Source organism: Atractosteus spatula, assembly GCF_055471065.1.
Source record: "Atractosteus spatula isolate fAtrSpa1 chromosome 10 unlocalized genomic scaffold, fAtrSpa1.hap1 SUPER_10_unloc_7, whole genome shotgun sequence".
NCBI classification, from domain to species: Eukaryota; Metazoa; Chordata; class Actinopteri; order Semionotiformes; family Lepisosteidae; genus Atractosteus; species Atractosteus spatula.
In genome coordinates this window covers 915855-931740 of record NW_028296627.1, presented here as the reverse complement: position 1 = coordinate 931740, position 15886 = coordinate 915855, and the positions used below count along the sequence as shown (strand labels likewise).

The window sequence follows — 15886 nt, the reverse complement described above, 5'->3', positions numbered from 1 at the left end:
AATGAAAAGGTGCACGACGCTGTGAAAGAAAACAGAGAAGTGAAAGGCAGTCCTTTCTCTAAGGAGGTAAAAGAAAAGCTTTCTACTCCCCGTCGGGGAATCGAAACGCCGGTCTCCCGCGTGACAGGCGGGGATACTTGCCACTATGCTAACGAGGAAGACATCACTCCCTTCGACCCCCGGCATCGTGTCCCGACCCACCGTGCTGGAAGCCGACGCGTGCTGTGATTCCTTTACGGAGCAGAAATGACAACCGAGGAGCCGAGAGATCATTTCAGCATTTCGCGTCTGAACAGAAAACACAAACGACCAACTCGGAATGACTTGCCTTTGACGCTTATCAAAGCGTTCTTTGTGCATCGAACAGACCCACTCACCTCTTAGTGTGGCGGGATCTGCACAGTGCATGTCGCAGCGCTTCCTGCTTTCACTTCAATGTGCTTTCTGATGTCGAGTCGTGTGCCGTGCGGAGGCTCTGAAAGCGAGAGCAATGAAAAGGTGCACGACGCTGTGAAAGAAAACAGAGAAGTGAAAGGCAGTCCTTTCTCTAAGGAGGTAAAAGAAAAGCTTTCTACTCCCCGTCGGGGAATCGAACCCCGGTCTCACGCGTGACAGGCAAGGATACTCGCCACTATACTAACGAGGAAGACATCACACCCTTCGATCCCCGGCATCGTGTCACGACCCAGCGTGCTGGAAGGCGACGCGTGCTGTGATTCCTTTACGGAGCAGAAATGACAACCGAGGAGCCGAGAGATCATTTCAGCATTTCGCGTCTGAACGGAAAACACAAACGACCAACTCGGAATGACTTGCTTTTGACGCTTTTCAAAGCGTTCTTTGTGCACGACGACTGCGCCGCCTAGCAGATACAAATGGGTTGTACAACTCTGAACTAGCAAATGGAAGAGGGCTAAGCCCCCTCTCTTTTAGCCCAGGTTCGATCTGTCTCCCAGAATCACCAGGGCGCACGCACACACACACACCCGTGCCGTTGAAGTGCTCTGCTTCATTTCTAAGGGCAACTCAACATTCACTCCTACCCCGAGAACAGAAAAGACAGCGTCCGCAGCAACAACAGCTCAGGTCTCTGCACAGGAACTAAGCTGCCCCCATCTCCTCTGCTCTGCGGCTCCTGCGGAGTGGAGTCCTGCCTGGAGCCGTGTTTGCAGGCGGCGGCTCCCCGCGCTCTGTCTGTGCGTCGTGTCCAAGAGCTCCTGGGAGGAAGAGAGAGCCCTCCCACTCGGGGGCTTTTCCACGGTCTGTGTGAGGAGGGGGGGGTGTGTACAGTAGCTTATCGAGCGGAAGCCTGGGGCGGCGGAGAGCTGTGATCGTGCAGACCTTGAGGTGTCACCTCTTTGTCTGCTTTCCCGCCCCCCCTCCGCCCAAGCTCTGCTCCAGAGTAGCCCGGCAACCCCTCACACCTGCACGTGTCACAACCTAAGGTGTGGTCATGAGACACCCATGGGGTGCTGTTCTGTTCTTGCTAATTGTTTCCTGCCCGTCGCAGGCAGGAGTCCATGCGAGGAAGATGCGCTGGACAGAGCTCAGAGGGCGCAGCTGGGTGGCTTTCCTTCTGAGTGACGTTCCTGCAACACTCTCCCGCTCCTCTTGGTGCGCTCATGCCGCAACACAGGAAGGCTGGAGCAGGTGGCTGTGGGCTCTGTGCACTGCCGAAATAGCTCAGTTGGGAGAGCGTTAGACTGAAGATCTAAAGGTCCCTGGTTCAATCCCGGGTTTCGGCATTTTGTTTCATCGCGCCCTTTGTTCCTCTCTCCAGCGCCCCCTGCCTAAAGTGACGCTTCCCTTTCTCAGCCCGAAACGCAAGCGAGACACCAGCAGCGGTCCTTGCAGGTTTCCGTAGTGTAGCGGCTATCACGTTCGCCTAACACGCGAAAGGTCCCCGGTTCGAGACCGGGCGGAAACAGCCTCTTGTTGCACGCTCCTGTACTTCACAGAGGTCTTGAGCGACCGGTCATTTGTTCCCAATGTATTTCCGGTGCCTTCATGCACTCTTGTACCAAACGCACGTTCCTTCTGTACGCGGAGCCGATCATTTGCAATTGGGCTGTGCCGACAGACCAGGACGAGCTCTGTCGGCTCAAAAGCAGCGCAGGACCTGCAACAACAACAGAAAGATTAGCATCCAGCGGGGGCCTCTTAGTGAGCCCAAGATCTCATCAAGAATCGGCTCCAGCAACAGGGCTGGGCGCATTGTTCCATTCTCCGACCACTCTCGGTGTAAACAAGTCCCTCCTGGTCTCTGCTTGAAATGCACTTTCCTGCGTTTGCTTTGGTGTAACTGGCTTCCCCTGCATGGGCGAATGTGAAGAAGATCCTTAGTAAGTCATTGAAGAAAACCGAGAAGAGGTCAGAGTGGCCTCTGTCGTTCATCAACGATCCAGTCAGGCAGTACTCCTCTGTAAAGCGCCGTTCGTTCACATCGATTGGCTTTTTTTTGCCTTCATTCGCGCAAGTATTCAAAGCAGACGCCCCTATTCTGCCGTGACCCGGATTCGAACCGGGGTTGTTGCGGCCACAACGCAAAGTACTGACCACTATACGATCACGGCGAGTTACCGATACCCACGTGGCAGGCCGGAAAAGGCTGTGCTCTCTTCGTGTGACCTAATTCGGAAAAGTCCTGACGTTGCATTTCAACTGAGCCCCAGTATACATCGACCCTTCGACACTCTGAGTGACAACTCTCTTGCGCGTTTTCTCATATTTATGTAGTTTGCTTGCATGATGCCCGGAACAGCAGGGGTGTGTGCTCCCATATGGTCTAGCGGTTAGGATTCCTGGTTTTCACCCAGGCGGCCCGGGTTCGACTCCCGGTATGGGAACCTGTCAGTTTTGCCTCCTGCTTTCCAAAAGATCAGCACCGTGTACAAAGGAGCCGCATTAAAACCACTCGAACGTGCAAAACGCGCGAGAAGAGGGGGCGCTTGTTTCCAACCGAAGACTTCTCGCGTGTGAGACGAGCTGATCATCCCTGCAGGAGGTGGGAGGGTTACTCTGGTAGACAGGGCTGACCTTCGGCAATAGGATTTTTACTCTCCAAGATGATATTTGCACTTTCTGGAGAGGCGATTTTCTCCACTTCAGTAGCCCGATTTCGTCGATTGCGTGGAGAGGGCTGTAGAATGTGGCGCCGCCTTTCCTGCTCCGTCCATGACAGGCGTGCTGGTCTCTGGAGAGAGAGCACGGTCCATCAGCGCACTCCAATAAAGGCACTGGAAGCAGCTGAATCGCATTGGCGAAGCTCAGCGCTGGGCCGCTGGGCAGGGATTGCCACCGTTTCCGTAGTGTAGTGGTTATCACGTTCGCCTCACACGCGAAAGGTCCCCGGTTCGAAACCGGGCGGAAACAGACCGGCTTCCTTTGTCGGCACGCACAAAAGGGGATTGGGGATTCGCCTCGCGCAGTGATCGAACAGACCCACTCACCTCTTAGTGTGGCGGGATCTGCACAGTGCATGTCGCAGCGCATCCTGCTTTCACTTCAATGCGCGTCCTGATGTACCCCAGTCTCCCGCGTGACAGGTGCGGATAATCACCACTATACTAACGAGGAAGACATCGCTCTCTCCGACCCCCGGCATCGTGTCCCGACCCACCGTGCTGGAAGCCGACGCCTGCTGTGATTCCTTTACGGAGCAGAAATGACAACCGAGGAGCCGAGAGATCATTTCAGCATTTCGCGTCTGAACAGAAAACACAAACGACCAACTCGGAATGATTTGCCTTTGATGCTTTCAAAGCGTTCTTTGTGCATCGAACAGACCCACTCACCTCTTAGTGTGGCGGGATCTGCACAGTGCATGTCGCAGCGCTTCCTGCTTTCACTTCAATGTGCTTCCTGATGTCGAGTCGTGTGCCGTGCGGAGGCTCTGAAAGCGAGAGCAATGAAAAGGTGCACGGCGCTGTGAAAGAAAACAGAGAAGTGAAAGGCAGTCCTTTCTCTAAGGAGGTAAAAGAAAAGCTTTCTACTCCCTGTCGGGGAATCGAACCCTGGTCTCCCGCGTGACAGGCGGGGATACTTGCCACTATACTAACGAGGAAGACACCGCACTCTCCGATCCTCGGCATCGTGTCCCGACCCAGCGTGCTGGAAGGCGACGCGTGCTGTGATTCCTTTACGGAACAGAAATGACAACCGAGGAGCCGAGAGATCATGTCAGCATTTCGCGTCTGAACGGAAAACACAAACGACCAACTCGGAATGACTTGCTTTTGACGCTTTTCAAAGCGTTCTTTGTGCACGACGACTGCGCCGCCTAGCAGATACAGATGGGTTGTACAACTCTGAACTAGCAAATGGAAGAGGGCTAAGCCCCCTCTCTTTTAGCCCAGGTTCGATCTGTCTCCCAGAATCACCAGGGCGCACGCACACACACACACCCGTGCCGTTGAAGTGCTCTGCTTCATTTCTAAGGGCAACTCAACATTCACTCCTACCCCGAGAACAGAAAAGACAGCGTCCGCAGCAACAACAGCTCAGGTCTCTGCACAGGAGCTAAGCTGCCCCCATCTCCTCTGCTCTGCGGCTCCTGCGGAGTGGAGTCCTGCCTGGAGCCGTGTTTGCAGGCGGCGGCTCCCCGCGCTCTGTCTGTGCGTCCAAGAGCTCCTGGGAGGAAGAGAGAGCCCTCCCACTCGGGGGCTTTTCCACGGTCTGTGTGAGGAGGGGCGGGTGTGTCCAGTAGCTTATCGAGCGGAAGCCTGGGGCGGCGGAGAGCTGTGATCGTGCAGACCTTGAGGTGTCACCTCTTTGTCTGCTTTCCCGCCCCCCCTCCTCCCAAGCTCTGCTCCAGAGTAGCCCGGCAACCCCTCACACCTGCACGTGTCACAACCTAAGGTGTGGTCATGAGACACCCATGGGGTGCTGCTCTGTTCTTGCTAATTGTTTCCTGCCCCTCGCAGGCAGGAGTCCATGCGAGGAAGATGCGCTGGACAGAGCTCAGAGGGCACAGCTGGGTGGCTTTCCTTCTGAGTGACGTTCCTGCAACACTCTCCCGCTCCTCTTGGTGCGCTCATGCCGCAACACAGGAAGGCTGGAGCAGGTGGCTGTGGGCTCTGCGCACTGCCGAAATAGGTCAGTTGGGAGAGCGTTAGACTGAAGATCTAAAAGTCCCTGGTTTGATCCCGGGTTTCGGCATTTTGTTTCATCGCGCCCTTTGTTCCTCTCTCCAGCGCCCCCTGCCTAAAGTGACGCTTCCCTTTCTCAGCCCGAAACGCAAGCGAGACACCAGCAGCGGTCCTTGCAGGTTTCCGTAGTGTAGCGGCTATCTCGTTCGCCTCACACGCGAAAGGTCCCCGGTTCGAGACCGGGCGGAAACAGCCTCTTGTTGCACGCTCCTGTACTTCACAGAGGTCTTGAGCGACCGGTCATTTGTTCCCAATGTATTTCCGGTGCCTTCATGCACTCTTGTACCAAACGCACGTTCCTTCTGTACGCGGAGCCGATCATTTGCAATTGGGCTGTGCCGACAGACCAGGACGAGCTCTGTCGGCTCAAAAGCAGCGCAGGACCTGCAAGAACAACAGAAAGATTAGCATCCAGTGAGCCCAAGATCTCATCAAGAATCGGCTCCAGCAACAGGGCTGGGCGCATTGTTCCATTCTCCGACCACTCTCGGTGTAAACAAGTCCCTCCTGGTCTCTGCTTGAAATGCACTTTCCTGCGTTTGCTTTGGTGTAACTGGCTTCCCCTGCATGGGCGAATGTGAAGAAGATCCTTAGTAAGTCGTTGAAGAAAACCGAGAAGAGGTCGGAGTGGCCTCTGTCGTTCATCAACGATCCAGTCAGGCAGTACTCCTCTGTAAAGCGCCGTTCGTTCACATCGATTGGCTTTTTTTTGCCTTCATTCGCGCAAGTAGTCAAAGCAGACGCCCCTATTCTGCCGTGACCCGGATTCGAACCGGGGTTGTTGCGGCCACAACGCAAAGTACTGACCACTATACGGTCACGGCGAGTTACCGATACACACATGGTAGGGCGGAAAAGGCTGTGCTCTCTTCGTGTGACCTAATTCGGAAAAGTCCTGACGTTGCATTTCAACTGAGCCCCAGTATACATCGACCGTTCGACACTCTGAGTGACAACTCTCTTGCGTGTTTTCTCATATTTATGTAGTTTGCTTGCATGATGCCCGGAACAGCGGGGTTGTGTGCTCCCATATGGTCTAGCGGTTAGGATTCCTGGTTTTCACCCAGGCGGCCCGGGTTTGACTCCCGGTATGGGAACGTGTCAGTTTTGCCTCCTGCTTTCCAAAAGATCAGCACCGTGTACGAAGGAGCCGCATTAAAACCACTCGAACGTGCAAAACGCGCGAGAAGAGGGGGCGCTTGTTTCCAACCGAAGACTTCTCGCGTGTGAGACGAGCTGATCATCGCTGCAGGAGGTGGGAGGGTTACTCTGGTAGACAGGGCTGACCTTCGGCAATAGGATTTATACTCTCCAAGATGATATTTGCACTTTCTGGAGAGGCGATTTTCTCCACTTCAGTAGCCCGATTTCGTCGATTGCGTGGAGAGGGCTGTAGAATGTGGCGCCGCTTTTCCTGCTCCGTCCATGACAGGCGTGCTGGTCTCTGGAGAGAGAGCACGGTCCATCAGCGCACTCCAATAAAGGCACTGGAAGCAGCTGAATCGCATTGGCGAAGCTCAGCACTGGGCCGCTGGGAAGGGTTTGCTACCGTTTCCGTAGTGTAGTGGTTATCACGTTTGCCTCACACGCGAAAAGTCCCTGGTTCGAAACTGGGCGGAAACAGACCGGCTTCTTTTGTCGCCACGCACAAAAGGGGATTGGGGATTCGCCTAGCGCTGTGATCGCACAGACCCACTCACCTCTTAGAGTGGCGGGATCTGCACAGTGCATGTCGCAGCGCATCCTGCTTTCACTCCAATGCGCGTCCTGATGTACCCCAGTCTCCCGCGTGACAGGTGGGGATAATCACCACTATACTAACGAGGAAGACATCGCTCTCTCCGACCCCCGGCATCGTGTCCCGACCCACCGTGCTGGAAGCCGACGCGTGCTGTGATTCCTTTACGGAGCAGAAATGACAACCGAGGAGCCGAGAGATCATTTCAGCATTTCGCGTCTGAACAGAAAACACAAACGACCAACTCGGAATGACTTGCCTTTGACGCTTATCAAAGCGTTCTTTGTGCATCGAACAGACCCACTCACCTCTTAGTGTGGCGGGATCTGCACAGTGCATGTCGCAGCGCTTCCTGCTTTCACTTCAATGTGCTTTCTGATGTCGAGTCGTGTGCCGTGCGGAGGCTCTGAAAGCGAGAGCAATGAAAAGGTGCACGACGCTGTGAAAGAAAACAGAGAAGTGAAAGGCAGTCCTTTCTCTAAGGAGGTAAAAGAAAAGCTTTCTACTCCCCGTCGGGGAATCGAACCCCGGTCTCACGCGTGACAGGCAAGGATACTCGCCACTATACTAACGAGGAAGACATCACACCCTTCGATCCCCGGCATCGTGTCCCGACCCAGCGTGCTGGAAGGCGACGCGTGCTGTGATTCCTTTACGGAGCAGAAATGACAACCGAGGAGCCGAGAGATCATTGCAGCATTTCGCGTCTGAACGGAAAACACAAACGACCAACTCGGAATGACTTGCTTTTGACGCTTTTCAAAGCGTTCTTTGTGCACGACGACTGCGCCGCCTAGCAGATACAAATGGGTTGTACAACTCTGAACTAGCAAATGGAAGAGGGCTAAGCCCCCTCTCTTTTAGCCCAGGTTCGATCTGTCTCCCAGAATCACCAGGGCGCACGCACACACACACACCCGTGCCGTTGAAGTGCTCTGCTTCATTTCTAAGGGCAACTCAACATTCACTCCTACCCCGAGAACAGAAAAGACAGCGTCCGCAGCAACAACAGCTCAGGTCTCTGCACAGGAACTAAGCTGCCCCCATCTCCTCTGCTCTGCGGCTCCTGTGGAGTGGAGTCCTGCCTGGAGCCGTGTTTGCAGGCGGCGGCTCCCCGCGCTCTGTCTGTGCGTCGTGTCCAAGAGCTCCTGGGAGGAAGAGAGAGCCCTCCCACTCGGGGGCTTTTCCACGGTCTGTGTGAGGAGGGGCGGGTGTGTCCAGTAGCTTATCGAGCGGAAGCCTGGGGCGGCGGAGAGCTGTGATCGTGCAGACCTTGAGGTGTCACCTCTTTGTCTGCTTTCCCGCCCCCCCTCCGCCCAAGCTCTGCTCCAGAGTAGCCCGGCAACCCCTCACACCTGCACGTGTCACAACCTAAGGTGTGGTCATGAGACACCCATGGGGTGCTGTTCTGTTCTTGCTAATTGTTTCCTGCCCGTCGCAGGCAGGAGTCCATGCGAGGAAGATGCGCTGGACAGAGCTCAGAGGGCGCAGCTGGGTGGCTTTCCTTCTGAGTGACGTTCCTGCAACACTCTCCCGCTCCTCTTGGTGCGCTCATGCCGCAACACAGGAAGGCTGGAGCAGGTGGCTGTGGGCTCTGTGCACTGCCGAAATAGCTCAGTTGGGAGAGCGTTAGACTGAAGATCTAAAGGTCCCTGGTTCGATCCCGGGTTTCAGCATTTTGTTTCATCGCGCCCTTTGTTCCTCTCTCCAGCGCCCCCTGCCTAAAGTGATGCTTCCCTTTCTCAGCCCGAAACGCAAGCGAGACACCAGCAGCGGTCCCTGCAGGTTTCCGTAGTGTAGCGGCTATCACGTTCGCCTAACACGCGAAAGGTCCCCGGTTCGAGACCGGGCGGAAACAGCCTCTTGTTGCACGCTCCTGTACTTCACAGAGGTCTTGAGCGACCGGTCATTTGTTCCCAATGTATTTCCGGTGCCTTCATGCACTCTTGTACCAAACGCACGTTCCTTCTCTACGCGGAGCCGATCATTTGCAATTGGGCTGTGCTGACAGACCAGGACGAGCTCTGTCAGCTCAAAAGCAGCGCAGGACCTGCAAGAACAACAGAAAGATTAGTATCCAGTGAGCCCAAGATCTCATCAAGAATCGGCTCCAGCAACAGGGCTGGGCGCATTGTTCCATTCTCCGACCACTCTCGGTGTAAACAAGTCCCTCCTGGTCTCTGCTTGAAATGCACTTTCCTGCGTTTGCTTTGGTGTAACTGGCTTCCCCTGCATGGGCGAATGTGAAGAAGATCCTTAGTAAGTCGTTGAAGAAAACCGAGAAGAGGTCGGAGTGGCCTCTGTCGTTCATCAACGATCCAGTCAGGCAGTACTCCTCTGTAAAGCGCCGTTCGTTCACATCGATTGGCTTTCTTTTGCCTTCATTCGCGCAAGTAGTCAAAGCAGACGCCCCTATTCTGCCGTGACCCGGATTCGAACCGGGGTTGTTGCGGCCACAACGCAAAGTACTGACCACTATACGGTCACGGCGAGTTACCGATACACACATGGTAGGGCGGAAAAGGCTGTGCTCTCTTCGTGTGACCTAATTCGGAAAAGTCCTGACGTTGCATTTCAACTGAGCCCCAGTATACATCGACCGTTCGACACTCTGAGTGACAACTCTCTTGCGTGTTTTCTCATATTTATGTAGTTTGCTTGCATGATGCCCGGAACAGCGGGGTTGTGTGCTCCCATATGGTCTAGCGGTTAGGATTCCTGGTTTTCACCCAGGCGGCCCGGGTTTGACTCCCGGTATGGGAACGTGTCAGTTTTGCCTCCTGCTTTCCAAAAGATCAGCACCGTGTACGAAGGAGCCGCATTAAAACCACTCGAACGTGCAAAACGCGCGAGAAGAGGGGGCGCTTGTTTCCAACCGAAGACTTCTCGCGTGTGAGACGAGCTGATCATCGCTGCAGGAGGTGGGAGGGTTACTCTGGTAGACAGGGCTGACCTTCGGCAATAGGATTTATACTCTCCAAGATGATATTTGCACTTTCTGGAGAGGCGATTTTCTCCACTTCAGTAGCCCGATTTCGTCGATTGCGTGGAGAGGGCTGTAGAATGTGGCGCCGCTTTTCCTGCTCCGTCCATGACAGGCGTGCTGGTCTCTGGAGAGAGAGCACGGTCCATCAGCGCACTCCAATAAAGGCACTGGAAGCAGCTGAATCGCATTGGCGAAGCTCAGCACTGGGCCGCTGGAAAGGGTTTGCTACCGTTTCCGTAGTGTAGTGGTTATCACGTTTGCCTCACACGCGAAAAGTCCCTGGTTCGAAACTGGGCGGAAACAGACCGGCTTCTTTTGTCGCCACGCACAAAAGGGGATTGGGGATTCGCCTAGCGCTGTGATCGCACAGACCCACTCACCTCTTAGTGTGGCGGGATCTGCACAGTGCATGTCGCAGCGCATCCTGCTTTCACTCCAATGCGCGTCCTGATGTACCCCAGTCTCCCGCGTGACAGGTGGGGATAATCACCACTATACTAACGAGGAAGACATCGCTCTCTCCGACCCCCGGCATCGTGTCCCGACCCACCGTGCTGGAAGCCGACGCGTGCTGTGATTCCTTTACGGAGCAGAAATGACAACCGAGGAGCCGAGAGATCATTTCAGCATTTCGCGTCTGAACAGAAAACACAAACGACCAACTCGGAATGACTTGCCTTTGACGCTTATCAAAGCGTTCTTTGTGCATCGAACAGACCCACTCACCTCTTAGTGTGGCGGGATCTGCACAGTGCATGTCGCAGCGCTTCCTGCTTTCACTTCAATGTGCTTTCTGATGTCGAGTCGTGTGCCGTGCGGAGGCTCTGAAAGCGAGAGCAATGAAAAGGTGCACGACGCTGTGAAAGAAAACAGAGAAGTGAAAGGCAGTCCTTTCTCTAAGGAGGTAAAAGAAAAGCTTTCTACTCCCCGTCGGGGAATCGAACCCCGGTCTCACGCGTGACAGGCAAGGATACTCGCCACTATACTAACGAGGAAGACATCACACCCTTCGATCCCCGGCATCGTGTCCCGACCCAGCGTGCTGGAAGGCGACGCGTGCTGTGATTCCTTTACGGAGCAGAAATGACAACCGAGGAGCCGAGAGATCATTGCAGCATTTCGCGTCTGAACGGAAAACACAAACGACCAACTCGGAATGACTTGCTTTTGACGCTTTTCAAAGCGTTCTTTGTGCACGACGACTGCGCCGCCTAGCAGATACAAATGGGTTGTACAACTCTGAACTAGCAAATGGAAGAGGGCTAAGCCCCCTCTCTTTTAGCCCAGGTTCGATCTGTCTCCCAGAATCACCAGGGCGCACGCACACACACACACCCGTGCCGTTGAAGTGCTCTGCTTCATTTCTAAGGGCAACTCAACATTCACTCCTACCCCGAGAACAGAAAAGACAGCGTCCGCAGCAACAACAGCTCAGGTCTCTGCACAGGAACTAAGCTGCCCCCATCTCCTCTGCTCTGCGGCTCCTGTGGAGTGGAGTCCTGCCTGGAGCCGTGTTTGCAGGCGGCGGCTCCCCGCGCTCTGTCTGTGCGTCGTGTCCAAGAGCTCCTGGGAGGAAGAGAGAGCCCTCCCACTCGGGGGCTTTTCCACGGTCTGTGTGAGGAGGGGCGGGTGTGTCCAGTAGCTTATCGAGCGGAAGCCTGGGGCGGCGGAGAGCTGTGATCGTGCAGACCTTGAGGTGTCACCTCTTTGTCTGCTTTCCCGCCCCCCCTCCGCCCAAGCTCTGCTCCAGAGTAGCCCGGCAACCCCTCACACCTGCACGTGTCACAACCTAAGGTGTGGTCATGAGACACCCATGGGGTGCTGTTCTGTTCTTGCTAATTGTTTCCTGCCCGTCGCAGGCAGGAGTCCATGCGAGGAAGATGCGCTGGACAGAGCTCAGAGGGCGCAGCTGGGTGGCTTTCCTTCTGAGTGACGTTCCTGCAACACTCTCCCGCTCCTCTTGGTGCGCTCATGCCGCAACACAGGAAGGCTGGAGCAGGTGGCTGTGGGCTCTGTGCACTGCCGAAATAGCTCAGTTGGGAGAGCGTTAGACTGAAGATCTAAAGGTCCCTGGTTCGATCCCGGGTTTCAGCATTTTGTTTCATCGCGCCCTTTGTTCCTCTCTCCAGCGCCCCCTGCCTAAAGTGACGCTTCCCTTTCTCAGCCCGAAACGCAAGCGAGACACCAGCAGCGGTCCCTGCAGGTTTCCGTAGTGTAGCGGCTATCACGTTCGCCTAACACGCGAAAGGTCCCCGGTTCGAGACCGGGCGGAAACAGCCTCTTGTTGCACGCTCCTGTACTTCACAGAGGTCTTGAGCGACCGGTCATTTGTTCCCAATGTATTTCCGGTGCCTTCATGCACTCTTGTACCAAACGCACGTTCCTTCTCTACGCGGAGCCGATCATTTGCAATTGGGCTGTGCTGACAGACCAGGACGAGCTCTGTCGGCTCAAAAGCAGCGCAGGACCTGCAAGAACAACAGAAAGATTAGTATCCAGTGAGCCCAAGATCTCATCAAGAATCGGCTCCAGCAACAGGGCTGGGCGCATTGTTCCATTCTCCGACCACTCTCGGTGTAAACAAGTCCCTCCTGGTCTCTGCTTGAAATGCACTTTCCTGCGTTTGCTTTGGTGTAACTGGCTTCCCCTGCATGGGCGAATGTGAAGAAGATCCTTAGTAAGTCGTTGAAGAAAACCGAGAAGAGGTCGGAGTGGCCTCTGTCGTTCATCAACGATCCAGTCAGGCAGTACTCCTCTGTAAAGCGCCGTTCGTTCACATCGATTGGCTTTCTTTTGCCTTCATTCGCGCAAGTAGTCAAAGCAGACGCCCCTATTCTGCCGTGACCCGGATTCGAACCGGGGTTGTTGCGGCCACAACGCAAAGTACTGACCACTATACGGTCACGGCGAGTTACCGATACACACATGGTAGGGCGGAAAAGGCTGTGCTCTCTTCGTGTGACCTAATTCGGAAAAGTCCTGACGTTGCATTTCAACTGAGCCCCAGTATACATCGACCGTTCGACACTCTGAGTGACAACTCTCTTGCGTGTTTTCTCATATTTATGTAGTTTGCTTGCATGATGCCCGGAACAGCGGGGTTGTGTGCTCCCATATGGTCTAGCGGTTAGGATTCCTGGTTTTCACCCAGGCGGCCCGGGTTTGACTCCCGGTATGGGAACGTGTCAGTTTTGCCTCCTGCTTTCCAAAAGATCAGCACCGTGTACGAAGGAGCCGCATTAAAACCACTCGAACGTGCAAAACGCGCGAGAAGAGGGGGCGCTTGTTTCCAACCGAAGACTTCTCGCGTGTGAGACAAGCTGATCATCGCTGCAGGAGGTGGGAGGGTTACTCTGGTAGACAGGGCTGACCTTCGGCAATAGGATTTATACTCTCCAAGATGATATTTGCACTTTCTGGAGAGGCGATTTTCTCCACTTCAGTAGCCCGATTTCGTCGATTGCGTGGAGAGGGCTGTAGAATGTGGCGCCGCTTTTCCTGCTCCGTCCATGACAGGCGTGCTGGTCTCTGGAGAGAGAGCACGGTCCATCAGCGCACTCCAATAAAGGCACTGGAAGCAGCTGAATCGCATTGGCGAAGCTCAGCACTGGGCCGCTGGAAAGGGTTTGCTACCGTTTCCGTAGTGTAGTGGTTATCACGTTTGCCTCACACGCGAAAAGTCCCTGGTTCGAAACTGGGCGGAAACAGACCGGCTTCTTTTGTCGCCACGCACAAAAGGGGATTGGGGATTCGCCTAGCGCTGTGATCGCACAGACCCACTCACCTCTTAGTGTGGCGGGATCTGCACAGTGCATGTCGCAGCGCATCCTGCTTTCACTCCAATGCGCGTCCTGATGTACCCCAGTCTCCCGCGTGACAGGTGGGGATAATCACCACTATACTAACGAGGAAGACATCGCTCTCTCCGACCCCCGGCATCGTGTCCCGACCCACCGTGCTGGAAGCCGACGCGTGCTGTGATTCCTTTACGGAGCAGAAATGACAACCGAGGAGCCGAGAGATCATTTCAGCATTTCGCGTCTGAACAGAAAACACAAACGACCAACTCGGAATGACTTGCCTTTGACGCTTATCAAAGCGTTCTTTGTGCATCGAACAGACCCACTCACCTCTTAGTGTGGCGGGATCTGCACAGTGCATGTCGCAGCGCTTCCTGCTTTCACTTCAATGTGCTTTCTGATGTCGAGTCGTGTGCCGTGCGGAGGCTCTGAAAGCGAGAGCAATGAAAAGGTGCACGACGCTGTGAAAGAAAACAGAGAAGTGAAAGGCAGTCCTTTCTCTAAGGAGGTAAAAGAAAAGCTTTCTACTCCCCGTCGGGGAATCGAACCCCGGTCTCACGCGTGACAGGCAAGGATACTCGCCACTATACTAACGAGGAAGACATCACACCCTTCGATCCCCGGCATCGTGTCCCGACCCAGCGTGCTGGAAGGCGACGCGTGCTGTGATTCCTTTACGGAGCAGAAATGACAACCGAGGAGCCGAGAGATCATTGCAGCATTTCGCGTCTGAACGGAAAACACAAACGACCAACTCGGAATGACTTGCTTTTGACGCTTTTCAAAGCGTTCTTTGTGCACGACGACTGCGCCGCCTAGCAGATACAAATGGGTTGTACAACTCTGAACTAGCAAATGGAAGAGGGCTAAGCCCCCTCTCTTTTAGCCCAGGTTCGATCTGTCTCCCAGAATCACCAGGGCGCACGCACACACACACACCCGTGCCGTTGAAGTGCTCTGCTTCATTTCTAAGGGCAACTCAACATTCACTCCTACCCCGAGAACAGAAAAGACAGCGTCCGCAGCAACAACAGCTCAGGTCTCTGCACAGGAACTAAGCTGCCCCCATCTCCTCTGCTCTGCGGCTCCTGCGGAGTGGAGTCCTGCCTGGAGCCGTGTTTGCAGGCGGCGGCTCCCCGCGCTCTGTCTGTGCGTCGTGTCCAAGAGCTCCTGGGAGGAAGAGAGAGCCCTCCCACTCGGGGGCTTTTCCACGGTCTGTGTGAGGAGGGGCGGGTGTGTCCAGTAGCTTATCGAGCGGAAGCCTGGGGCGGCGGAGAGCTGTGATCGTGCAGACCTTGAGGTGTCACCTCTTTGTCTGCTTTCCCGCCCCCCCTCCGCCCAAGCTCTGCTCCAGAGTAACCCGGCAACCCCTCACACCTGCACGTGTCACAACCTAAGGTGTGGTCATGAGACACCCATGGGGTGCTGTTCTGTTCTTGCTAATTGTTTCCTGCCCGTCGCAGGCAGGAGTCCATGCGAGGAAGATGCGCTGGACAGAGCTCAGAGGGCGCAGCTGGGTGGCTTTCCTTCTGAGTGACGTTCCTGCAACACTCTCCCGCTCCTCTTGGTGCGCTCATGCCGCAACACAGGAAGGCTGGAGCAGGTGGCTGTGGGCTCTGTGCACTGCCGAAATAGCTCAGTTGGGAGAGCGTTAGACTGAAGATCTAAAGGTCCCTGGTTCGATCCCGGGTTTCGGCATTTTGTTTCATCGCGCCCTTTGTTCCTCTCTCCAGCGCCCCCTGCCTAAAGTGACGCTTCCCTTTCTCAGCCCGAAACGCAAGCGAGACACCAGCAGCGGTCCCTGCAGGTTTCCGTAGTGTAGCGGCTATCACGTTCGCCTAACACGCGAAAGGTCCCCGGTTCGAGACCGGGCGGAAACAGCCTCTTGTTGCACGCTCCTGTACTTCACAGAGGTCTTGAGCGACCGGTCATTTGTTCCCAATGTATTTCCGGTGCCTTCATGCACTCTTGTACCAAACGCACGTTCCTTCTCTACGCGGAGCCGATCATTTGCAATTGGGCTGTGCCGACAGACCAGGACGAGCTCTGTCGGCTCAAAAGCAGCGCAGGACCTGCAAGAACAACAGAAAGATTAGTATCCAGTGAGCGCAAGATCTCATCAAGAATCGGCTCCAGCAACAGGGCTGGGCGCATTGTTCCATTCTCCGACCACTCTCGGTGTAAACAAGTCCCTCCTGGTCTCTGCTTGAAATGC

The 15886-nt window shown here is 55.1% G+C and overlaps 8 non-coding genes across 8 annotated transcripts; all 8 read left to right on the top strand.

Moving 5' to 3' along the window:
- Positions 1 to 1672: 1672 nt before the first annotated feature.
- Positions 1673 to 1745, top strand: trnaf-gaa (transfer RNA phenylalanine (anticodon GAA)). Its single transcript has one exon. It is a non-coding gene; the product is annotated as a tRNA-Phe (tRNA).
- A 109-nt stretch (positions 1746 to 1854) lies between these two features.
- Positions 1855 to 1927, top strand: trnav-aac (transfer RNA valine (anticodon AAC)). The gene has a single exon. It is a non-coding gene; the product is annotated as a tRNA-Val (tRNA).
- An 847-nt stretch (positions 1928 to 2774) lies between these two features.
- trnae-uuc (transfer RNA glutamic acid (anticodon UUC)) lies at positions 2775 to 2846 on the top strand. Its single transcript has one exon. It is a non-coding gene; the product is annotated as a tRNA-Glu (tRNA).
- A 453-nt stretch (positions 2847 to 3299) lies between these two features.
- trnav-cac (transfer RNA valine (anticodon CAC)) lies at positions 3300 to 3372 on the top strand. Its single transcript has one exon. It is a non-coding gene; the product is annotated as a tRNA-Val (tRNA).
- A 5298-nt stretch (positions 3373 to 8670) lies between these two features.
- On the top strand, positions 8671 to 8743 carry trnav-aac (transfer RNA valine (anticodon AAC)). Its single transcript has one exon. It is a non-coding gene; the product is annotated as a tRNA-Val (tRNA).
- A 3331-nt stretch (positions 8744 to 12074) lies between these two features.
- trnav-aac (transfer RNA valine (anticodon AAC)) lies at positions 12075 to 12147 on the top strand. Its single transcript has one exon. It is a non-coding gene; the product is annotated as a tRNA-Val (tRNA).
- Positions 12148 to 15296: 3149 nt separating this feature from the next.
- Positions 15297 to 15369, top strand: trnaf-gaa (transfer RNA phenylalanine (anticodon GAA)). Its single transcript has one exon. It is a non-coding gene; the product is annotated as a tRNA-Phe (tRNA).
- A 109-nt stretch (positions 15370 to 15478) lies between these two features.
- Positions 15479 to 15551, top strand: trnav-aac (transfer RNA valine (anticodon AAC)). The gene has a single exon. It is a non-coding gene; the product is annotated as a tRNA-Val (tRNA).
- The last annotated feature ends 335 nt before the right edge of the window (positions 15552 to 15886 follow it).